This window comes from Lissotriton vulgaris, chromosome 10 (assembly GCF_964263255.1).
Source record: "Lissotriton vulgaris chromosome 10, aLisVul1.2, whole genome shotgun sequence".
Classification (NCBI taxonomy): domain Eukaryota; kingdom Metazoa; phylum Chordata; class Amphibia; order Caudata; family Salamandridae; genus Lissotriton; species Lissotriton vulgaris.
In genome coordinates, this window is record NC_141698.1 from 19,326,437 (window position 1) to 19,347,949 (window position 21,513).

The 21,513-nt window shown below is 46.8% G+C and overlaps 1 protein-coding gene across 4 annotated transcripts in view; it reads left to right on the forward strand.

Moving 5' to 3' along the window:
- Window positions 1–21,513, forward strand: part of IRAK1 (interleukin 1 receptor associated kinase 1) — a 212,145-nt gene that overhangs the window by 57,393 nt on the left and 133,239 nt on the right. The window lies entirely within an intron of this gene.

A 21,513-nucleotide genomic window follows, 5' to 3' on the forward strand; every position in this document is an offset into this window, starting at 1 on the left:
AGGGCCCCCTTTCCCTCATTGGATAACATTGGGCCTAACTACCTCTGCACCCTGCCGCCCCTGTGCCGCTGGGATTGAACTAACTGTACTCACCTGACCCTGGGGGACCCCTGAGTCTATACCCAGAGCCATACCTTCACCAACCAAGTACTCACCTGGAAACCGGTAATTCACTTACCTGCCATTGGATAACATTGACCCACTTTGACTCGAAAATTTTCTCAAATTTTCCAAGTGTGAAGATTTGAAAACTGAAAATATTCCTATAAAATCAGCCAAAGTCCGAATTCGAAAGTACTCACCTGTGAACAGGGGAGAAGCTAGTACTGTACCGTTCATCCCAGCACTGAACCGCAAAAGTAATCCCTAGCGGATTTACTAGTAATCTGTATTTTCTCCTTAGGAAACCATTGTCTGCTTTTCTATGAAATTTCTTCTATTTTTGAAAACTGTAAATATTCTTTAAAAATTGTGCGATCTACTGAAACGCAATTACCTACCTGTTTTGAGTTAAGCCCCCAGTGCTGGCCCTAGGAGACTAGCGCTGGGTTACAAAAGTAACGCGATCGTACTTTACCTACAACCTTAATTTCCTCCCATTGAATAACATTGTCAGATTTACCTTGAAAACTTTCTAAGTGTGAACTTTTAAAACCGCTTTATATTCCTGAAAATTCCTCACAGTAACTAAAACGTTTTTGCTAATCTCGTTTCAGCTTAGACCCCAGGATTGATTCTTAGACCTAGTCCTAGAACTACCAAAGTACTCCATAGAGTAATCAACTGTACTTATCGATGAAAAACCCATTGAACTCAATGCTAGACTGTGTTTCAGAACTGTGTTTGCTGTTTATACTGTAACTATTGTGTGCACAACCTTTATTGCTTCCTTGCAAAGTAACTACATGAGAATACTTCTATCGAGAAAAGGATATTTTTATAACTTTTGGTTCTAAAAATAAAGCAACTATATCTTTGGATATGCAAACAATTGGCCTGGAGTTCAGTCCTTGAGTGTGTGAAACCTTTTGCTGACTGAGTGTGTGCAACAAATGATTTACACTGTCCTCTGGTACTGCCTTACTGCTCGACCAAGCTACCACTTTGGAGAGTAAGGTCAGTCCTGACTTTAACCTCCTGTTATACCTCTGGGGTTGGTAGACTCTATACACACTGTACTTCCTTCTAGTCCAGTATATATAGAGCCACTTTCTCACACCTGGCCACTGCAGATTGTTTATAGTGATCTCTAAGTGCATAGGAGGGGTCTTGGTAAAGTAAATCTGGACCGATTCACCTGCTGGGCTGGTGGTGGTCCCTACCACATTTCACAGGATCACTCCCAGTTGGGTCTATCTAACGATCATCCCAATTAGCGGGTAGTACTGTAAGAGTTGGACTAGGGTCAAACTGGGGGGGACTGACTTGGGGAGGCACAAAAGACTTTCCCCTAGGGTACTAGACCATGTCGCAACAATGTTTCCATACAGTTGTATCAACAATCCGGGGGAGGAGACAACCTGTGGCCAGTTAACGGGATCCTCCCTCAGCATAACCAGGGTGGGTGCACCGGTACGGCTACGCATCATCAGTCATAACCCTTAGTCGGATGGGGATTGGAGTCTGTTCAGTCTGTCCCCTTGTTCTCACCACCCACTTGCCTGCTTCCTGGTATACATTAACAGAGGTATACACCAAGGAGGTATGCAGTTCCTACTGTTAGTTGCAGGTAGTCATATAGCCACCCTTCTTCCACTTTCATCTCCAAGTAGCCCTACTATCTACATTATTCCGACCATCTCCTCTGTCAGAACCAAACATACACCTAAACCTTCCCGAGCACCCTTGTATAAGTACAATATCCTTATCACCCCTCATAGCCCAAGTGCCCCCGTCACCAAAACAGTCTCGACAGAGCTGTGCTGTCTGCTCCACAACTGCAGATCTGCAATAAAACACAAACTTGAAATCTCCGATACCATCACCCTTCACAATATTGACAAGCTCTTCCTCACAGAGACCTGGTTCAACAATACTTTCACTCTGTTTGATCTCCTAGTACCCACAGGCTATTCTATATTTAGAAATGACAGAATTGACAAAGTTGGGGAGGTGTTGCAGTCCTCTTTGTAAATGTATTGGCATTTATATAGCGTACTACTTACCCGTAGGGTCCCAAGGCGCTTCGACCGCTGCGAAACCCTTCCTGGCTTCCCTGAGAGATGGTCCCTTAATGGGTATCTCCAGGGTGAGACCAGGCATCCCCGGCGGTCTGGTGGGGCCGTTAGTGAAGATGAGGCAAGCTAATGCCCAGAGTTGCCGAGTGTGATCGCTGATCAGAGTGGGCACCGAGGCGAGAGAATTATCGAGTCTGCTGACCCTGGTCCAGAAACCTGCCGCGCCGGGAATCGAACCCTGGTCCCGGGCCGTCCTCTGCTCTCGGGTCTGCCGCCTCTAACCAGTGAGCCACACTACTTCACCAGAAACTCCCTTCAACTTAAGGCTTTTCCTAACCGCTCCTTCCGCACTTTTGAATGCCTATCCCTTGAACTTCAATTACACCACCGCTCACCCATCAGATTCCATGCCATTTACCGCCCGCCTTGTAGCGGCCCCTCTTTTATGGAGGAGCTCACTGACTTCATTAGCGACCAATTCTCGCAAAGTGACAATCAGATCTTCGTGGGTGACTTCAATTTCCACTGGGGCTCGTCTCAAGACTCTTCTTCGAATATGCTGGCCATCTTCCTCTCTGCAAACGATCTTATCCAACACTGCACAGAAACAACACACTCTAAGGGCTCAATCCTGGACCTTGTTATTTCGAAAACAGGCAGGCTTACTATCGCTACCCCTATTCATGTAGACTGGTCTGACCACCTCCTCATCCCATTCTCTCCTCACCTATTACACTCTATAACTCTCTGCCAACCTAAGAGGGCTACCTCCTGGTTCTGTGGCACTAAAAATATCACCCTCTGTGAATCAGCTTTGCTATCCCTTCCAAGGCTAGACCCGGACCTAGATGTTAACGAACTCACCTCCCAATGCCTCACAGTCCTTGCAGTCGAAATCAATAATGTCGCTCCTATCCAAAGCATAAAGAAAAGGCCCACTCCCTCAGCACCTTGGTTCAACAAATCCCTCTATGAAGAAAGGAAGTAACTAAGATTCCTAGAGAAACAATGGAGACAAGCGCCCTCCACCGATAATTTGGCCACGCTTCGTTCAGCAAGATCCGAGTACAATAAGCACATCTTCCTTGGAAAAGCGACGCACTTCAGAACCCTCCTCGACTCAGCCAAAAAAAAGATCCAAACTGCTCTCCCCCAACCTCCAAGTTGGAAGATTCTACAAAGAAAGCAGCAGAATTCGCTATATTCTTTGACGAAAAAGTGAAATCACTTGTAGATCAGGTCAGTCATCCTACCCCTCCAGAGGAGGGCAAATCCTTAGCCATTTGGCAGAACTTTGACCCCATCTCCGAAGATGCCCTCCTCAAATGCATCCTCAAAACAAAGCCCGCCAACCATTCTCTTATCCCCCTTTGCCTAGTGCCATTGCCATTGACTTCTATACCCATTCTCTGTCCTATTGGACCACTTTGGTTAACCTCTCCCTCTGTCAAGGCTCCCTTCCTATTTCCTTCAAAACTGAGCAGGTCACCCCTCTGCTTAAAAAGCCCACTGCTGATGCGAACGACCTCAACAACTTCCGCCCCATCACTAACCTACCTTTTCTTGCAAAAATGACAGAAAGATGTGTAGCGAAACAACTCTCTTGTCATAACAAGGACAATGATCTGCTTGAAAATTTCCAGTCCGGCTTCATTCAAAACTGCAGCACTGAAACAGCCCTGCTGCAAGTGATTGATGAGGCGGTACAAAAGGGGGTGGTGTTGGACGGAGCATCTGAACCAATCAAACACTCACACCCAGTCAACAGATCTGGGTTCAATCCATCACCGTTCTTTAGCCCACTCTGCCACCCCAGTTCAGACATGGCCATATGCAAATCAGTCTGACCCTGGGCCTCATGGGAACAGTGCAGCCCGAACTGCCAAGCCATGCCTTCCCTGGACCGGAAAGAAGCTTCCGAGGACCGGTTTCTTGCATTTCAGCCGTCTTCAGCCCGGCTTGCTTGAATCCAGTGGCAAAGTGAGCAAGGGACTGCAGCGCTGAAACAGCCCTGCTGCAAGTGATTGATGATGTGCTGCAGATACTCTATTCTGGGGAGTCTTGTCTTCTTATTCTCCTTGACCTTTCTGCAGCCTTTGACACCGTCAACCACGACACCCTCCTCAACACCCTTCAACAAAGAATGGGCATGGAGGGCACTGTGCTTAAATGGTTTGCTTCCTTCTTCTCTGATCGATCCCAAATGATCAAAATAGCGAATAATCTTTCATCTCCTTTGGCGGTAGGTCAAGGTGTTCCTCAAGGCTCTATACTTGCACCCACACTGTTCAATCTCTATTTAGAACCACTGTGACATCTCCTAAGCAAATCCGGGATCCACTATCTTCTCTATGCGGACCACACTCAATCTACCTCCGCTCACGATCTCTCCATCCTAAGCTCTACTCTCGACTCCATTCAAAACTGGATGTTAACTCATCAACTGATTCTGAATCCCTCTAAAACTGAATTCCTCCTCCTCCTCACTTTCTCCTCCTCCGGTTTAATCATGGATGGATCAGATGAATCTACTTAACAATAAACCCATCATTGTCGACAGCGCAAAATCCCTTGGTGTCATACTCGACACAAAACTCAATCTACTCTCCCACATAAATTCCATTGCAAAGTCTGCAAGATACCAACTGCACCTTCTTTGGGGGGATTCGTCGCTTCTTCCCAAGGCATGGCCTTAAAACCCTGGTCCAATCGCTGGTTCTCTCCAGACGGGACTACTGCAACCCTCTTCTTACTGGCCTCCCTGAATCCCACCTGTCCCCCCTTAAATCTGTTCTCCATTCAGCAGCTCTTTTCATATATGGGGCCAGAAGAAGCGACCACATCACACCCGTTTTATCCACCCTCCGTTGGCTTCGCATCGAGGCAAGATCATTCTACAAGACTGCCTGTATCACCCACAAAACCTTGCACTCCTCCTCTCCTCGCTACCTAGCGAATAAACTGAAACTCTCTGGAGGCTCTAGACCATCACGTAATGCGGAAAATCTATTGCTTGAATCTCCCACTTTCAAGAACGAAAGGTCGATGGCCCAATCCTTTTCAGGCAACGCAGTGAGAATCTGGAACTCCCTTCCGCCTCAGCTCCGGACCACCACCTCTTCCCAGGCCTTCAAAACTGACCTCAAAGCTCTCCTCCTTCAAAGACCCTTCCAAATTTAATTCACGCCCTCTCTATAATCTGAAGGAAGTCCTTCCATTATAGGAAATGTTCTACATGACTACAGAAGTGCCTTCCCAATGTGTTCTTGTGGTTTGAGAGTCTGCCATTTATTGCAGTATTATACTTCTACTTGTATTGTGTACTCCTTTGTAACAAGCACACGTCACTTTCCCTCTTGTCATGTATCGTTTGCTACTTCTTGTATTTTGTTTGCTTTTGATTCATGCACAATTGCCAGCATTGCCTCATGTAACGTAATGTTTGTTCTTGTGTTTTGAGTATCTGCCATTTAGTGCAGTATTATAACTCTATTTGTACTTTGTATGTTTTGTAACATACACACGTCCCTTTTTTCCTCTTGTAAAGTATAGTTTGCTACCTCTTGTATTTTGTTTGCTCGATACATGCACAATTGTCACTATTGCCTTATGTAATGTAACGTTTGCTTTTGTAACATGCTCACTTGTAATTTTTCCTCATGTTTCACTACTTTTCCTATTGTGAAGCGCTCTGACACCTACGGGTAAAGTCTGTGCTATATAAAAACGCATTAAAAAAAATATATATAGGCGTAGAATGAAAGTGCAGGAGAAAGATTTGCTCCTTTCGGAATAAGACCCTCACACACCCAGCCAGCTAGATGTCTTACTTCATCATCGGGTCTGCTCCTTATCGGGTCTGCTCCTTATCGGTGCTGCAATACCTGATCAGCACCCGTGATGGGGCCATCTAGGCAGAGATCTTTATTCCTTATTGCCGTTGGGTGTAGTGCAAATGAGGGCCCTTTTGTTAGTGTAGGTGTGGTGATGTGAAGGGATATGAGATTAAAACAATGATTGGTGGGCCACTCAAGACAATTGTAATGAGGTGTGGCCACTATCCTGATTAAAAAATATATGGAGGCGCGTACACCCGCACTAGGGTTGCGGGATTATATGCATGTGTTTAGGGTCAACATGTTTCTTGCCTTTTTAATCTATTTGATGGCAATTCCTCAGGACCAATGTGGGATCTACCTACACTTTCTGGTAGTGGTCCGAACTATGTGTAGAGAAGTTGTGACTACCCATACAGTACCCTAGAAAGTGGTACCTGTACATCTATGACATAGTCCTATTTGGGCTAGCAAGCGCTGCAACGTGTACCGGGAGGTGCTGACACGAGAGGTGTAGTGTCATGCTGACGTCCACTGGATCAGCGATTGTCCTACCCCTCACGCTGCCCGCCCCATTAACAGAGGTCTGGCATCGGGCTACTCACAACAGGGTTGGGTCAGGAACAGGGTGACTCATCATCTACAGATCGCTGTCAGGCGGTGAGGAACATGCAGGCAATTGGAAAATGAAGGGCTATGCTAGCTATAGGCAATCGGCAGCGGAGCGCATTAGGCAGGTGGGACGATGGGAATCCCTAGGTTTTAAAGGTACAGCCGTCTGCAGCCACCCGGGGGAGTGACCGGAAGACAGGTTAAGTTATCCTGTTCAGGCGAGCTTTGAGTATTCCAAAGGCCCCCTGGGATGCACCAGAGTTTGGATGGGGTGCAGTGTTTTTGTGCAACTATGTGCCAACTGTAGGAGTTGTATAAAATGGGGTGCAGTTTTCAATAAAGGGCGTTAGCAACCTAGCATTTCTTTATTTTCATGTAAATGTTTTGCAAACCTTACATTTCTTTATTTGCCAGGAACAAAGGTCTGGGTGTTTGGCCATTCTGGCGTCTTGAGAGGGGCACGGTAGGCTGAATGCAGGAAAGGGAGTCATAGCTTTTCCAACACCGAGATAATTTGGCAGGGACACCCTGGCATGCACTGGAAATGCTTGCGGAAGAAGCTGCAGCAGAGTCTGGTAGGGGGATCTCTCTGCCCAACGTAATGGTCATACACCTGGGAGGGAATGATCTGACTGTTCTAGGGAGGAGAGTACTGCTGTAAGTATATTTGCTCTTATGTTACTCCATCCTCAAATCCACTGCATTTCCTTACTTCTTCCTCCCCCCTCCCCCCCCCCCCCTCTCCCCGGGGACTCTGGTAATAAGGGGGAAAAGCACATAGAGACTACAATGTATTAGGAATACTTGGCATGTCCCTTTCCAAGTTTCAGGTACTACAGGTAGTGTAGGCATGCTTAAATGTCAGGCAATGCGGGTCCAGGCAAGCGCTGGTGCAGTTACTTTGTTGGGATAGGGACAGCAACCGCAGCATTCAGGGCTGGCTTGTCAGAGGATCGCAGCTTACATGTGGGACGATGGGAATCCCACGTTTTTAAGAGGTACATCCGACCGGAAGCCACCCAGGGGAGTGCCCGGAAGACAGGTTAAGCGTATTATGTGCAGGTGAATTGTGAGTATACCGAAGGTACCCCGGTGTGGCACTGGATGTTTGGGGGGGTGCAGTGTTTTGGTGGTTTATGTGCTAGCTTGGTTAGTTGTTTAGAAGGGTGTGCAGTGCTCTACAATTGTGTTTAGCAACCTTGCATTGCTTTACTTTAAGAAGCAGCGGCACAGACTTTGGGGGGGGGGGGGGGGTGTGGTCGGGGTCTCCTCTCACTACATTCTGGTCATACACCTGGGAGGCAATGATTTGACTGTCATGGGTAGGAAGGCACTGCTGCTAAAAATAAAAATCTCCATGTGTAAGTTAAGCAACCAATTGGGGGGCATGTGAGTAATGGTGGTCGGAGGTAACCCCACGTTTAGAGTGGCGGGGGGCCCGGTCAGGGGAGGCTGTAGAAGCCTCTTGCAGGAGTGTTAACAGTGCCATGCATACATTCACAGAGCAAAGGGATTTGGATTGATCAGGCATGGTTTGCTGCATGCAAAGTCCGCTGGGTGTTTTGAGGAAGATTGGGTTCATCTGTCTAGAGTGGGCATGGACTTGTTTCGGCTGGACCTGGGAGAGGCCCTGGAATCAGCAGGATGTAGGTAAAGGATGCCTACCTTAGTCCTTTAAGTAACAGCAAGGTCTTTCGTTCCGACCTTTCCACATGAGGTGCGCATTGAATGATACTGCCCAGCAATCCGTGATTTGTGCTCGGATTCCGGCAATAGTCACAAACATGCGCGAAAGTGTGTCAATACAACTGATGAATATACCAACGAGATAAAGGATGTCATCTAGGGTCGTCCCCTCGGGTTGACGCTCTCCTTGCCTCCTGGAGCCTTCGGGCCCTCTACACGTTCTAAGACGCGGCCACGCTTCTGCAGGTGGCATTTAGGTGCTCGCCCACATCCCCCACCACCCTGTCCTCACTGGTCCTGATGAAGACCCCGCAGTAGGGCAAGAATCAGCCTACAACATTGGGGTCGAAATGTCGACATACCACCACTGTTACCTAGCCACTAACAACAGCTCATTTTTTGGTTGTGTTCAATATGTTGGTATAGGAATATGAATGTTTAGAGTAATTACTTGATTGGCAATGCGAATATGCCTTTGTGGTATCATTTTCAAAACGTATGAATGACCACTTATGATTTCTTTTGCAACTTGTCCATACCCATACTATCCTCACTACCTCCCCCCCTCCTGTCCTTCTTTCCCCTGCCCTTTCTCCTTTGGGCAACAAGTAAAATTTTACTGTTTTGAGAAATGTATATGTTCGAGGCATATGAGCTGCAGATGGTACATTATGAATAGATCGCCATCTGGTGTTGGGCTCGGATGATTGCACTTTGTTTTTCTCTTGGAGAGTCTTTTGTATCTTGGTGACTCCTCCCTTGGTTGGTAGTGCGCATGGGCATCGGCTCCATCCTTAGATTGTTTTTTTCCGCCATCGGGTTCGGATGAGGATCGAGACGCTCCAGATCAACTTCAGAGAAAAGTGATTTATCGGCGCGTATTCCCTTTCCAATTCGACGGTATTGTTATCGAACGCGTTTCATTTCCATTCCGACGCGTTGCGAATTCAAAATTGAAGAAAAGGCTTTGATCTACGTCGACGAACAGGAGGCCTTTCTCGACGCAGTCAAGCCCGGAGTCCATGGAAAGGACTCCATTCAAAAAATGTCCAACGTGTGGTGCTAAGTTCCCACACAAGGACCTACACGAGGTGTGCAACCTCTGTCTATCGCCTGAACACGAATCCAGGGACTGCGAAGCCTGCGCAGCATTCTCCTCCAAGCGAACGATTAGAAATCGTCGAGCTCGAAGACACGAGGTTTCCAGAATGCAGTCGGAGGCGATCCCGGAGCTGTTCGGAGACGAGCAAATTGAGGAAGAAGAGGATCAGTCGGGGTCGGAAGGGGACCAGTCGGATGTTGAACTCAACGTGCAACAAACCGTGAGTGACGACGTCCCCTTACCGAAAAACCGACCCCGTGCGGTAACGACCCCGCCTTCGAGCCCGGTCAAACCGCAGAAAAAAGTTTCCGACGCCCCGCCCTCGGGCCCGGCAACGAAACCGAAACTGAAACCGAAACACTCGGCCTCCCACCATGTCGGATCCGAGAAAAGATAGACATCGACTTCGACACCGAAGCTCCATACAAAGGAAAGCTCGGTATCGAAACATTCCATGTCGAAACAGAAATATGATTCATCGTCCAAGACTCACTCGATACCCAAGAAGTCGGAATCGAGTAGACACTCGGTGCCGAAAACACCGAACACTGACGATCGAAAACATAAGCACCTTTCGGAACCAGGGCCTTCGGTACCGATTCAGGAGCAACAGACAGATCCCAAACAAAAGATTTTGTTTATCGATCCGCAAACTGGCAAAGTAGTGACGAAGAAGAGAAAGAATGAACAGACAGAAGATAAATCTCTTCCTTCAAAAAAGAGAACACTGGGGACAAATACAACTCCTCCTGCTTCTCCTCGACCTAAAGTCACACCCTCTTCTCCTATTCCTCACACTATGCCAAATATTCCTACACCTTCCACACCAAGACCAGCTACACCTCAGTCTGATGTAGACAGTGATCCACTGCGAGGGAGAACCTCAAGGGGATGATGAAACCATCCCAGATGAGGATGACCCATGGGAAAATTATGACGTAGGGTCAGATGAGGACAACGACCCAGAGTTATATCCCTCAAAGCCTTCACCACCTGATGATAACACAGGGTTTGTACAGCTCATTAATAGGGCAGCAAAATACCATAAAGTAGATATACATACAGAACCTCAAATAGAGGATTTCCTGTTAGAGACGCTACCTAATGCACAAAGAACATCAGGTACTCTCCCTATGTTGAAGGGTCTTCTCAGTCACACAGAAGAAATATTCAAAGACCCAGTGAGGGCTAGGGTGTTAAACCCAAGAATTGATAAAAAATATAAGGCGGCTCCAAAGGATCCAATATTTATCAAAGGGCATGTACCTCTGGACTCGCTTGTAGTCTCAAACGCTCGTAAAAGAGCAAACTCATTATCTACAGGAGAGGCTCCTCCACCTGATAAAGAGTCAAAATTAATAGATGCATCAGGCAAGAGAGTAGCATCACAAGCGGCAAATAGCTGGCGTATAGCCAATACACAGGCGCTACTTGCACGTTATGACAGGGCACATTATGATGAATTAGAAAAACTCATCACACATCTCCCCAAAGAACATCAGAAGAAGGCAGATCAGTTAATACAGGAAGGTAAAATAATAACTAATACTTCCATTAAGTGCGCCCTAGACGCAGCAGACACTGCAGCAAGATCCATCAACACCAGTGTCATGTTAAGGAGACATGCATGGCTTAGAATCTCAGGATTCAAACAGGAAGTACAAACGTCCTTACTGAACCAACCATTTGATCAAAAGACACTGTTTGGTTCAAGCACAGATGAGACCTTAGAAAAAATGAAAAAAGATACAGAAACGGCGAAGTCAATGGGAGCATTGCAACAGCCAACACAGAGGTTCCTTTCGTAGATCCACCTATAGAGGGGGCTCAAAAAATACAGGAACAAATCAGCAATCCAGCTCTTTCACACCTACATCACACAAAGGCAATTCAAGAGGAAATTACAGGGGTAACAACAACAAAGGTAGAGGCCGCGGAAATAATAACAACCGCAACGCCTCAACCCCAAAACAGTGACTTCATAGAACTCCCCCCAGACCACATAACACCGGTCGGGGGACGTCTATCACAGTTCCTACCTGTCTGGGAAAACATCACATCAGACAAGTGGGTGAGACAGATTATCCAACATGGTTATTGCCTGGAACTCACAGCTACCCCACCAAACATCCCCCCCAAACAGCGTCCAATGAGTCAAGATCATCTGACATTGTTAAAAGAAGAAGTACTAGCACTTCTACAAAAGCATGCAATAGAGAAGGTCCCAAAAAATCAACAAGGGACAGGAGTATACTCTCTATACTTCCTAATCCCCAAAAAAGACGGGTCCCTAAGACCAATATTGGACCTCAGACCTCTCAATGCTTACATAAATTCGGAACATTTCCACATGGTCACGCTCCAACAAGTACTCCCTTTACTGAAGAAAGGGGACTTTCTTTCTACACTGGATTTAAAAGACGCTTACTTTCATATCCCAATTCACAAAGCCCACAGAAAATACCTAAGGTTTGTAGTAGAAGGACAACACTATCAGTTCAAAGTCCTTCCGTTCGGTGTCACAACAGCACCGAGAGTTTTCACAAAATGCCTAGCTGTGGTGGCAGCACACCTAAGAAGACAACAAATACATGTCTTCCCATACTTGGACGATTGGCTAATAAAGGCCAAGTCACAAGAAGAATGTCTTCACAACACACAGAAGACAATTCAATTGCTGCACCACCTAGGGTTTACGGTGAACTACAAGAAGTCACACCTGCAACCAAACCAGATTCAGCAATACCTGGGGGCTACGATAGACATAGAAAAGGCAATAGCATACCCCAACCCAATCAGGATACAGACAATGGTCGGGTTAATACAAAGATTTCAACCACAACACTCACTACCAGCACGAGTGTTTATGCAACTGTTAGGCATGATGTCCTCCTGCATACTGCTAATACCACATGCCAGGCTACAAATGCGTCCACTACAGGAGTGTCTAGCGACACAGTGGAATCAGGCTCAAGGTCAGATTACAGATCTGGTGTTGGTAAACGACCGGACGTATCGCTCTCTGAAGTGGTGGAACACAGAAAACATTTCCAAGGGACGGTCGTTCCTAGAGCCAATTCCACAAGTGGTGATAACAGCGGACGCATCGCTCTCCGGATGGGGAGCGCATATGGACAAATACACAGTACAGGGGAAGTGGAGTGTGCAGCAAAAGAAACCTCACATCAACTACCTGGAACTATTAGCAGTGTTTCTAGCACTAAAAGCTTTCCAAATGCAAATAACAGGCAAGGCAGTCCTGATCAGAACAGACAACATGACTGCAATGTATTATATTCAAAAACAGGGGGTGACACACTCTCTCCAACTATCCAAACTAGCACAGGGCATTTGGAGATGGGCCATTCCTCAAAAGATCTATCTGTTAGCAGAACACCTACCAGGAGTTCAAAATCAGATAGCAGACATCCTAAGCAGACAGTCAGAACAAGTACACGAATGGGAGCTGCACGACCAAATACTGCAGCCATTCTTCCAAAAATGGGGGCAACCAGAGATAGATCTGTTTGCCAATCATCAGAACGCAAAATGCAAAAACTTCGCATCCAGGTACCCACACCAACGGTCCCAGGGCAATGCACTATGGATAAATTGGTCCAACAAATTTGCTTACGCGTTCCCTCCGCTCCCACTAATTCCGTTACTGGTTCGGAAACTGCAGCAACACTCAATGACAATGATACTAGTGGCACCCACGTGGGCAAGACAGCCGTGGTTCACCACGCTACTACAACTCTCACAAGTGCCACATCAAAAACTAAGATTATTACCCATGCATCTTACACAGAACCATGGAGAAATAATGCACCCAGATCCCAAACAACTGAACCTAGCGATCTGGCTCCTGAGGTCATAGAGTTTGGATATTTAGATTTACCACCAGAATGTATGGAAATCATTAAACAAGCAAGACGTCCTACCACCAGAGCATGCTATGCAGCAAAATGGAAAAGGTTTGCTATACACTGTAACAGTAAGCATATCAACCCTCTGGACGCATCCACTAAACAAATCATTTGCTATTTACTACACTTGCAGCAATGTAACTTAGCATATACCTCTATCAGAGTTCATCTCGCAGCCATAGCGGCGTACCTACAAAACAGGCAACATCTTTCCCTGCTTAAAGTACCAGCAATTAAAGCTTTCATGGAAGGACTCAAAAGAGTCATTCCACCTAGACGACCACCTTCCCCAGTCTGGAATCTCAACATAGTACTTACCAGACTAATGGGGCCACCCTTTGAACCTATGCATAGGTGTGAAATACAATTCCTCACATGGAAGGTGGCCTTCCTCATAGCTATCACGTCACTTAGAAGAGTAAGTGAGTTGCAGGCTTTTACGATTCAAGAACCATTCATGCAGTTACACCAAAATAAAGTGGTTCTTGGAACAAACCCAAAATTCTTACCAAAGGTAATTTCGGCATTCCACATCAATCAGTCAGTGGAATTACCGGTTTTCTTTCCAAAACCACAAACAGTAGCAGAAAGAGCCCTACATACATTGGATGTTAGAAGGGCAATATTGTACTACATAGAAAGAACACAAACTTTCAGAAAGACAAAACAGCTATTTGTTGCGTTTTCTCCTACACATAAAGGCAATCCCATCTCTAAAGCGGGCATTGCCAGATGGATTGTAAAATGCATTCAAATATGCTACTTAAAAGCAAAGAGAACATTAACTGTTCCTCCTAGAGCTCACTCTACACGTAAACTAGGAGCATCTATGGCATTTTTGGGAAACATTCCACTAGATGACATATGCAAAGCAGCTACCTGGGTTACACCGCACACCTTCACAAAACACTATTGTGTAGATGTGCACACAACACAGCAAGCTAGAGTGGGACAAGCAGTATTAAAAACTTTATTTCAGACAGTTGCAACAGACACGGGCAACCACCGCTAGGGAGAGAACTGCTGTATAGTCTATTCATAATGTACCATCTGCAGCCCATATGCCTCGAACGGAATATGCTACTTACCAGTATGCATCTGTTCTTGGCATAGAGGGCTGCAGAGTGGTACATGCCCTCCCAGCCTCCCCGGAAACCTGTGTCTGTTCCAACATTATCTTATTTAGATACACCTACATGGGCATTCTTATCTGTATTCTATCATACTACTCCATCTAACCCTACTATGGCAAAACAATCTAAGGATGGAGCCGATGCCCATGCGCACTACCAACCAAGGGAGGAGTCACCAAGATACAAAAGACTCTCCAAGAGAAAAACAAAGTGCAATCATCCGAGCCCAACACCAGATGGCGATCTATTCATAATGTACCACTCTGCAGCCCTCTATGCCAAGAACAGATGCATACTGGTAAGTAGCATATTCCATAACCAATCTACACTAGAGGATGTGAATTAAAAACATCTCTGTAAATACAGTGCTGAAAATTGTGATTTTTTTTCCAAAATGTTTTTCCCTGTGTATTAGAATCTGTTCCAACTGGGACCCCTATATATGTAACATACCTTAGTGGGGGGCCCCGGTTGTGATGGTGGCTACACCCAGAGCTGTGGCGGAGTTAACGGGCGATCCAGAGGCTGCAAGGTACATACGGATACCCTCTGCAGGAGCACAACAAGGGTGCAAAGGCCAAATATCCCCAGGGAGGTCCTTGCGTTGTACCCTGGAGGATCGACGGCGCCCCATTAGTCCTACGGGCGGTTGTGGACCTGAGCAACCGGAGGTTGCCTGGAACGCTCAGCCCCTTCTCGGGCGTAAGAAAGGGGGTGGACTTGCCGTCCACCGGTGGGAGGAGGTTAGCCCCTCCCCCCCCAAAATTGGTAAGCACCGATTGGCAACGGCCACAGTGTAATTTGGCTCATCAGGCGGGTAGGCGGCGTAGGGGTTGTTTCTGGCCAGCAGAACGCCATCTTTACAGGCCTGCTATTGTGGCCAGCAGGACACCTTCTTTACAGGCCTGTGATTTTTATCCAGCTCTTCCGTGTCAGGAAGGCTCCATCTTTCCAGGCTGCTATAGTTCAGGTTGACACAGAGCTCTTAATGTGCCAGTCCAGCCCATCAGTGAAGTCGTTCGAGGAAGTCCTGTTACCCGGATTCCCGGTCTCAGAAGTTGTTGCCCTTAGGCGGCAAAGGCAGTGGAGGTATTTGCGAAATTACGTTTTTATATTCCCTTCCGGGTTCTTGCCTTTGTCGTGGTGCGGTGCTGTGAATGGGTCTGTTATCTGCCCCCGGGAACACCTATATAATAGAACTAAAGAGATGAAAGTCACACAACATTCCACTGAAGTATGTAACCTTTCAAGAGCAGCCTCTGGGCATCACGTGCACTCCCCTCTGACGCAGCTTGCTTTGTCCCCAGGGAGGGTGACGGACAGAGAGTGTGACAGGCTGGTGACATGAATGAAGTGCAGAGTGAGATGCACCGTTCAGCAGGTATGTCCTTTACTGACACTCCTTCGGCACAGGGCCTCAAAGAGTCCTCCGCCTCACAGCTCCCCCATCCTTCCATGTGTGACAGAACCTCATGGCAGGTGCGGCACCAGACACTGCACTGCACTGCAATACACTACACACACTCACCCGCCCTGAGGAATACACGGCAGACACCCACAATGAGCAGTACACGGCAGACTCTCCTTCTGAGCAATGCCCGGCAACCCCCCCCCCCCTTCCCACCCTGAGCAAAGCCCGGCAGACTCCCACCCTGAGCAAAGCCCGGCAGACTCCCACCCTGAGCAAAGCCCGGCAGACTCCCACCCTGAGCAAAGCCCGGCAGACTAAGCCCGGCAGACTCCCACCCTGAGCAAAGCCCGGCAGACTCCCACCCTGAGCAAAGCCCGGCAGACTCCCACCCTGAGCAAAGCCCGGCAGACTAAGCCCGGCAGACTCCCACCCTGAGCAAAGCCCGGCAGACTCCCACCCTGAGCAAAGCCCGGCAGACTCCCACCCTGAGCAAAGCCCGGCAGACTCCCACCCTGAGCAAAGCCCGGCAGACTCCCACCCTGAGCAAAGCCCGGCAGACTCCCACCCTGAGCAAAGCCCGGCAGACTCCCACCCTGAGCAAAGCCCGGCAGACTCCCACCCTGAGCAAAGCCCGGCAGACTCCCACCCTGAGCAATGCCAGGCAGACTCCCACCCTGAGCAATGCCCGGCACAAACACGGGGTGGAAATGAACAGAGCCAAAACATGAAGGACTGTGACCAGTAATTTCAAGAGGTCATCCCTGGGCAGCAGGAGTTGTTGTGAAGTGCCAACTCCCCAAATCTTCTGCTGTTTACACATAGACTGGCTGTGTTCTCAAGCTCGCCTTCTTTTGCTTCTTTCGGTCTTTTCTGGTTTCTTCGCTTTATCTGGCTCTTTTATCCTTTTGGACTCTGTGTGTCTGCCTTATATATGGTCTTCACGTCTTGACCTAGTTAAGAGCAGTTGTTTCTCTGTTCGACCTCTGGAGGTCATGGGTCTATTCCCTCCCGGGCTGAGGGCCATCGGTGTATGAGCGGTGGTAGATACGAGGCTAAACTACGTCAATGACCTTTAACCTCTGGGTGACATATAAAGGGCTGGGAGGGTGACATCTAAGGTACTGACGTTTACTGTCCATTCACATCCTGACACTGCACTGTCTCTGGACCTATTGGAGACTTTGTGTAAATGATTCTGGACCTCAGTCTCCCACTGTGACAGAGGTGGTGGGTAAAGACACTCTGTCCTTCTGGGGCAGAAAGTGATGTACGACCCCCTCAGGGTACTGGTTGGGACCAGTGCATGCCTCCTACTGATGAACGCTGGAAGGCTTTGCTGCAGCTTTGTGATCTTACTGAATGATTTGTTTTAGGTTCTGGCCAGTTGGGCCACCAGGATCTTGTGACCTTAGGGTGCTCACTCTGAAGGGGAGAATCCCATGGCCTGAGGGTGCTCAGTCTTTTGAGGACGTTTGTCCTCAGGATGACTCCGTCTTTTGAGGCAACTCTTGTGGCCTGTGGGCAGTACAGTCTTTTGAGGCAACTTCCACTCATATCTTGGGTCAGCGGGCCTTTTGCCGTTCCACTTGCGCAGTGTGGAGTCCACTGAATTCCATTCCAAGCAGTTCAGCTTCTTTTCTCCTACTAAATCACAGCAGCAACATTCCCCAGACCATAGAAGTGTCCTCCAGTCTTGGAAGAGGCAGCAGCCAGCAAGGTTCTACCCTTGGTTAATGTCCATAAGCACTTGTGTGCAGAGTTCCCTCAAAGTCCATTGAAGATTGAGTTGCTGGTTCAAGGAAGCTTGTGTTCACGCTATTTATAAGGATGGACGGGAAGCGGAGTCAACCGAACTAACCAAAAATGTACCTTTTTACAATCCTCCAGTTCCGTCTCCGCTTTTGAGCAAGTACATAGCTGGTCACAGATTGGGCCAGTCTTTTGATGTGGCCAGGATCATGCAAAACCTGGTTGCCTGGCAACAACAACCAAAACAGGAAAATATGCAATTTCACTAAGTTGATGGTAAATCCATAACCTTGTGAAAGATGAGGGTATTTCTTCCCCTCCCTCCTACTAGTGACTTTGGTGGGAAGCAAAGTCTCACCAAGGGCGGGCAGGCCGTTATGTAAACTGTAGACCTAGATAATCCCAGCAGGTATAGCCGCCTTGTCCTTATTGGATACCCACCATGCACACTGAACCCAGAGAAGCACACAGACATGACGCAAGTGCCCCGCTCATGTCAAACACACGGATAGGTAAGGACCCCAGCACCACAGTAATGACTGCCTTGGCCGACGTTTGCAGGGGTATGTCAATAGGAAACCACGAGCAGAAGTCAAGGGAAATAAGCTGTACCTGTGAACCATAATATGCTGCCGCCACCTGCCAAGGCTCTCAGCCTGGCAGTGGGGTAGAAGTGCCATGGCCAGTCTCACTGTGCTTAGGAGTACACTTATGGGGTCCACTTTTCAGCACAGCTCGACTCTTTGGATCATTGTTTCTTGTTAAATTGTGGTCGACCTCGGGGGCTTTCTGATGGTTGAGTTCACTAGAGAAGAATCGCAAGGAAGGCAATGTGGCACGATTACCAAACCACACAGAAGCCCTTTGGCTCAACAACAACTTGTTGTCATAGTGTGTTGTATAAATGTCTTCATTCATCTACCAGCCTCTCCCATCACCTTCATGGCATCCCAGACTTCCGACTAGAAGTGATTTTGAAAGAAGGACCACGTCACCGGGATGAACCCACACACAAAGCCAGTCTTTCAGATTTTTGTTGCATTTACATTTTCCGCTTATGACAAATATGTGTATATCTTAAAGCTAAAAATACATCAGATGGGGCATCCGCTGAGCTCTGTTGGGCAACTCTCTGCCTTTTCACTTCCTCATTCAACCAGATTTAGGAAGAGATGGCATCCGCCAGCCCCAGGAGCTCAACGGCTGCTACACCGCCCAAGAAAGGTCCAGACGGGGAGGGATGTTTGAGGTTTTGTAGTCTGAGTTTGGCACGTGGGCTGTGGAGCCAGCTGCCTACATGTGTAAGACCATGGGGTACACACTCATTCCATGACCAGCAGGAGGTGCTCTCACTAACCAATCACACTTCATGTACCTTTTGTGTCGAGTGTGGCCTCCCAGAGAGCTGGGCTCGGATCCATCTTTTTGAAAAAGCATTATATTGCCACTATATGCACAAGAACACGTGTGTTCAATGAGGCAATAGATGTTACAAAGTTAAATTCAGGATGAAGTCCTTATTCTGAAACCAGAGCCGCAGAGCTGCCCATCACTACTGAGCCAGAGACATGCAAGTGAGCCACAAACACACACATGCACACTCAGGACAACAGGAGGTTCTACATTTTTTTTTATAGAGTTGTATACAGCGCAAACTTGACCTGAATCGTGTATCAGAGCGCTTTACATAGCACCAGTTACATTACATGATGATACATTCATTTTTGTTAGGCACCGGGAGATTAAGTGATTTGGCCAGAATCACAGGATGTTGAGCGTCATTGCCTAGACTCGAACCCAGTTCCCCAGTTTCGAGGTCGACCACCCTAGTTGTTAGGCCAACACCTCTCCCCAAAATGAAAGAAGCTCATAATAAACTCTGTACAAAGAGCATATGAGGTATGAAAAAATAAGCAATTAGAAAGCAAGTATGTGCTGCACATCTAGAGCCCATGATCCCAAGATGCTACCTTTCTGTACAGGAAGAATCCAGTGAAAGACCATTCGATCGACAGGGGCCTTACTCGGTCGCTCTCTTGTGGACTCCATCCCCGTCTCTCGATTTATCACCCCTCTCTCCTGTTCCTCAGGGACACTAGTGCTCAGAGGTAATTGTCGGGCCATAAAAAGCTATGTAAATCCCCAATATAACATAGTTTTTTGAAAGTCATAATTTCAGCTTCACAGGCAGAAGAAGCACTGAACGAGCGATTAGTCGACGACTCTGTTAACATGGTGGTCCTCTCCGTCACAATGGGGCTCTATTCACAAATGTAAGTTTACACATTTAGTGTAACTTGTGTAAATGTACTCTTGCATCTTTGTGTAAATCTACAATTTTTTGCTTTTCACCATTTCCAAGTTTAGATTTACACCGAAGTGTATGGGTACAAGTCTTCCCCCCCCCCCCCCCCCCCCCCCTTTGGCTTTTGGGGAGGGAAACATCTAATTCAGAATTTATGAGTATAATCTTGTTACTAATTACCTTTCACATGTATGTGGAGATCACCACCACCGGGGCGGAGATTTCCCTGTGATAACATATAGGAAGTATTAATAAACTTTATTACTTTAACAGTTACATTAAAATGTATATTAAAATAATTATTAACCTACAGCTAATAAACTGCTACTCATTAAATGCAACTCATTCAGTATTATGTTCATTATGTTATTTAATAATTAAATGATAATTTATAAATATTCATTTTGAAACAATTTAAAAACTGTTCCACAATCACCTGCATTTAATATTTTATTACTATTTAGAAAATGTAAGTAAAAGTTGTATTTAAAATTTGTATACGAAACGTAAGTGTAATTTATTTTTGAAAAAAGTTATGTTTTAATGTAAAAAAAAATTAAGTACTCTAACTTTTTGACCTCAAACAATAATAAATGTATTTATTTTAAGCCGAAATAATGTAATTATTTTCTATGGGGTAATATTTAAATTTTGAATCGCCATTATTTTCTATGGGACAGTGTTACAGAACCTGTAAATGGCCATGTGTGACAATGGACTTACTGTAAGGCTGGGAAGGAGTACGTTTACAACTGTTTTATAGCTTTTTAGACTTTGGTAACTTAAGAAGTGGCGTTTGTGAATAGCAATGGCCTTATTATTTTGCCTGTGGGTGTTTGTATTACCACGTCCCTCCCTAGGTTACTCCCTACCCCTCCTATTTTGTGGTAAGTATTCCCCTTTTTCTTGCTTGTCCCCTGGTCCCTCCCATATTTACTCCAGAAATGTAGGATAGCTGGAGATCTACGCCTGTAGGTTGACGAATCGCGTTTTGTAGTACTGGAATAGTTCTTTGGTAGTACTACTTAGGGTACTGCAAAATGCAATTTGGGAATAAGCCCCAATGTGTTGCGTCATTTTTCTTACACAGTTTAAGGTGCGACTTTCTTATTGCGCAGACCACACTTGACCGGTTGTGTTAATGGAAGAATGCATTTAAACATTTGTCTGTTCCTCTCTGATGATTAATTACATTCTAAAATAGACTCCGGGGGGAAGCAAATGGAGGGATCTTTAGAACTGGCCCAGCCACACATCTCCCTAACCAATGCTACTAACCAAAATGTGTACCCATTCCAGACCGTTGGCTGGTGAAGGGGATTGTTGGAAGGAGACCCTTAGGCCCTGGCGGTATTCTTCATAGGATTATGGAGCCCTCACACACGCAAGTGTCATGCGTCATCATTGGGGCCTGCTCCTCGTAGGCCCTACAGTGCCCGACGGCCACCCAGAAGGGCGCTCTTCATCGAAGATCTTTTACCTATGTGAGCTTGCAGAGGAGTCCAATCCTATAGCGAAAGGTAGTGGTGTATGATGTGGTTCAGGGTGTGGTGAAACTATATGAATTAAAATAGGC